We start from the raw sequence: 4,415 nt of genomic DNA, 5'->3' as shown, positions 1-4,415 counted from the left end.
ACTTCCGTGCGCGACTCTCCCCTCCCTCCTCAGGCCCCTGTGCCGCCCGGCGCCGTCGGGGAGGAGCTAGTGGCCCGCGGGCCAGAAGGCACACCCTCCCCCCAGTCCCCCGGACCTGGGGCACCTTCCTGGGGACGCCGCCGTCGCGCCCGCCCCCGCCCCGAGGCCCGAGGCCTCACCTGCAGAGAGGAGTGTCCCCTCCGCTACGGGGTTAGACTGGCCTCCGGTAGGCGGAGGGGAGCCCTCCCCGATGACCGCAGCTCCCTGCTCGCCTTCACTCTCCCTGACCCCAGGACGCACCTTCCCCAGGCCCTTCCAGAGCACCCAATCTCTGACCCTTTCAAGTCTAGTGTTGATTCCCTTAGAGGAGAAACTGGGGCCCAGAGGACTGAAGATGAGACAAACCCCAGCAAGAAACAATCAGCTCCCTGAGCCCCTGCTCTGTGGACGCCAGCTGGGGGAGGGGGAGCCCTTGGGGTCCTGAGGACAGGTGGCTGGCTGGGCTGGGTGGGAAATGAAGGACTGAGAGGGCAGTTCTACCACATCCTGTGGTCCAGCGGGCAGCAGCTGGAGGAGGCTCTGGGCCACCTGAGAGGGACTGTCCTGCAGGATAGGGAGGTGGGGTATCCAGGCTCTGACAGCTGCTGGGAAGCTGAGGACACAGGGCAGGAGCCAGGAGAGAAGACAGGTGGAGACACTGAGCATTATGGGGGCAGCTGGAGGAGAGCAGGGGGCACCCATAGTGTCACAGGGGGCACCCACGATGTCACGATACAGCATTGTGCAGCCCAGGCAAACCTGCAGTGTAGACCCATGGTTGACATGTTTGCTCTAGGTTCCCCCAGGGGTAACATGGCCCCACCCACATTTCTGTTTGTGGGACCCCATGGCAGGCTGTGACAGCAGCGGGGACTGAACTACGAAGTGGCAAAGACAAGAGAGTGAACTGGCAGCACAGAACCTGTGCAACTCTGATGGAGCAAATCTGGACAAATGCATTGAGGTTGGTGTGATGGAAACCCCAAACAGTAGCAGCTTAAACAAGCCTGTTTACTTCTCTCTCCCATAAATGACATCTGGAGGCGGTCCTACCAGACGCCTGGTTATTAACTTGTTGCTCTGTCACCGAAAGCGCGTGGACCCATCACATAGTTCAAAGTGGCTGCTCAAGCTCCAGGCGTCACATCCACATTCCAGACAGCAGGAAGAGCAAAGGATGAAGGAGGGGTATTCCATCCTGCATGTGGTTAGTCACCTGGCCAGTCACCTGGCCACACCTTACTGCAAGGAAGCACGGGAAGTATGATCATTTTTCCTAAGGGAGAAGGTAGATGGACCCTGGGGGTACCCAGCAGCCTCTGCCACAGGTGAGAGGGCCTCAAATGCTGTGTTAGAGCTCAGGAAACAGAGTCAGCAAGAGATTTTGAGCATGAGTAATCCAAACTCAAGATCCCCATTACCAGCCATCTCCTGGACTCTCCATCTCCCCCCAGTCTCCAGCTCAACCTGCTCAGGACAGTCTGCATTTACACTTTCATTCTGTGAAAAGAGTCCACTAGTTCCCCCCAAGTGTCTACACAGCTGCTCCCTTTTTCAATGTCTTTATTTGGCATTCCCAATTTTAATGCCACAGAAACACTGCTTCTTCTCTTTCCCACCTTCCAAGGGTCTGAGGGAACCTAAATTATATCCAGCAGCCTCGCTGCCCAAGAGCCTCTTGCACCTTGGCCCCTTGGGCGAAGGCAGCGTAGCATCTCCAGCCCGGGGGTGGAGCGGCGCGGGAAGAGGAGCCCTGGCCTCGCCCCACAGTGGAAGCTTCCCTACTCTCAGTGAAGGATGGAAAGGGCAGGTCTCATCTAGTCCTATCTGGAGAGGAAATGGGTGCGGCCCTTTCGGAAAGCAGTCCAGCAATAAGAATCTAAAGCCTTAAAAATTGTTTATACTTTGGTCCATTAATTAACTTTTTCTAAACTATCCTAAGAAAAACTCCAAAATATTGAAAATATGTATTACTATGTCCTTTGAGGCAAAAATTATAAACCACCTGGATTATCAATAATAGGGAAATGTCTGAGCCAACACGGTATAGTCATATGCTGATTAAGTAGCCGTTAAAAATGATGCTTTCAGAGTTTATGGCAGCACAGGGAAATGCTTATGTTATACTGTTAAGTGAAGAAAACATAGATTGTAGACATATATACATTTCTTTATCTCAACTAAGTTAAAATGCATTAAAATACCAGGAGAGTAGTTTTTATATTTGATATTCATATTTGCGTGCGGATGGTGGAATTGTGCTTTTCTTCCTACAGTTTGCTTTCTTTGACACACATCACTTTTATAAACTTTATATTATTAAATGCACTTTGTTGTCATATTAAAGTCTATTATCAGGAACTTTGTTCAGACTCAGCCTCACTCTCTACCTTGGCTTTGAGTACATCTCGTGAAGAAGCCGCACCCCTTCAGGCAATGTGGCCTGGCCACCCCGGCTGTCCGCAGGCTGACCCTGCCCTATTTTGGGCGGAGAACTCCAGTCGAGGTGCACATGGGCCTCCGGCTCCTCCCCTGTGAATCCTGCTGCCAAAGTGCAGCAGGACGCAGGCCCCCCATTCCCGCTGTCTCTAGGGCGCCTCCCCCAGGAAGAGGTCAGAATGACAAGTCTACCAAGAGTGCCCCAGGCTCATCCTCACCGGGGGAATCTGTCCTCCCAACCCCAGTGGCCTGGATGTGGCCGAAGACCCTCTGGGGTCTTTCTGAGGCTGCTCCTCGGAGGCAGCACAGGCAGGGCGGCTGAGGTTGGGGTCTCCCGAGTCCTCTCCAGGCTGGTCCCAGGCACCCCACCCCCTCTGTCTTCTTTGGCTGACAGAGCCTCTCTTGGGCCATAGACCTCGCTGGCCTCAGGCCCCTGCAGGAGAGACCCCTCCCCCAGGTTGGGCCTCTGCTCCTCCGGTCTGCGGGGAGCTGTCCCGTGCCTGTCACACCAGGATGGCATTGGGGTGGGGACCCAGGCCCCTGATGTCCTCACCCCAGGAACACTTCTGTCTCCCTGCTGCTCCCCACCAATGCCTCTGGGCCTTAAATTTCAGCAGTTCCTGTTTACTTTCTTTTTTTTTTTTAAATAGTGAATGCCATTTATTTATTTATTCATTTATTTTTATTCGGTTGCACCAGGTCTTAGTTGCGGCAGGCATGCTCCTTAGTTGCGCCTTGCAGGCTCCTTAGTTGAGGCTCACGGGCTCCTTAGTTGCGGCATGCATGTGGGATCTAGTTCCCTGACCAGGGATCCAACCCGGGCCCCCTGCATTGGGAGCGTGGAGTCTTAACCGCTGCGCCACCAGGAAAGTCCCCTGTTTTCTTTCTCAGGGAGCAGAGAGCCGTTCTTGGCTGAGTTTACAGCCCCGTTGTCCCAAATCTTTCCATCAACCCTGAGAAAACTCCCAGGCGGCAGGTGTGCGAGTGGCGGGCAGAGTTCTATGGAACGCTTCACCTTTGCAGGTTTTCCACTCCAGTGGAAAAGGATAGCCATGGTTCTTTTACAAATTTGCAACTTTTTCTCTGCCTTCCTTGCAAGAATGTTTCTGGAAAGCATTTCTGCCAATATTTTCACCATTTACCACCATAAATGTGTCCTGCAGGCCTAAGGAAACCTTGGGATCTGAGACCAGGCCACTCCCGTGTAACCTTTGACCTGGTTCTTTGAGGTGCGGCCTCAGGACACCAGCAATCCCTGAGCAAGGCCAGAATCGGCCACCGTCAAAGACCCTGAATTGCTCCAGTGCGCTGGGGCTTCCCACAGTCACCGCCCTGGCTGAGGAAGGTCACGGTCTCTGCACCCTCCCCACATGGGGTCCCAGGGGCAGCCCCACAGGTTCTCAGAACCGCAGCGGGCCATGTCCTCAAAGCTGTTCCGCTAACTCCTCACACCTGTGTCAACCTTAAAACGAAATAACCAGTTATTTCACTAGCAAAATGAGTTTATTTGGGAATGGCAGAGGAACTGCTGTTCAGGAAACACAGACTATGGCCAACCACAGGCAAGACTGGAGAACAAAGGAGAGGAGCTGTTACTTTATTGGGAGGGGCTGCTTTGAACCAGAAGTCCACGGAGAAAAGCTCAGGGTGGTGATGGGTTCTCGTGCTCTGAGTGGTGGTAGCTTCTCTCTGGCTGGCTATTGCTGGGCAAGGAGAGAAACTTCCTTCCTCTGCTGGGTAGTAAAGCAAGCTTCTTCCTGCCCAGGAATGTAAAGTAAGGTACGTGTGTGTGAGAGCTCCCCCTTCAGGGTTTCCCGACTCCATTTTTTTTTTTTTTTTTTTTTTTTTTCGGTACGCGGGCCTCTCCCGGTTGTGGCCTCTCCCCCTGCGGAGTACAGGCTCCGGACGCGCAGGCTCAGCGGCCATGGCTCACGGGT

The sequence above is a fragment of the Monodon monoceros genome, unplaced genomic scaffold (genome assembly GCF_005190385.1).
Source record: "Monodon monoceros isolate NGI ecotype Baffin Bay Population unplaced genomic scaffold, NGI_Narwhal_1 Super_Scaffold_7, whole genome shotgun sequence".
In the NCBI taxonomy this organism is placed as follows: Eukaryota; Metazoa; Chordata; class Mammalia; order Artiodactyla; family Monodontidae; genus Monodon; species Monodon monoceros.
This window is presented reverse-complemented; position numbering follows the sequence as displayed.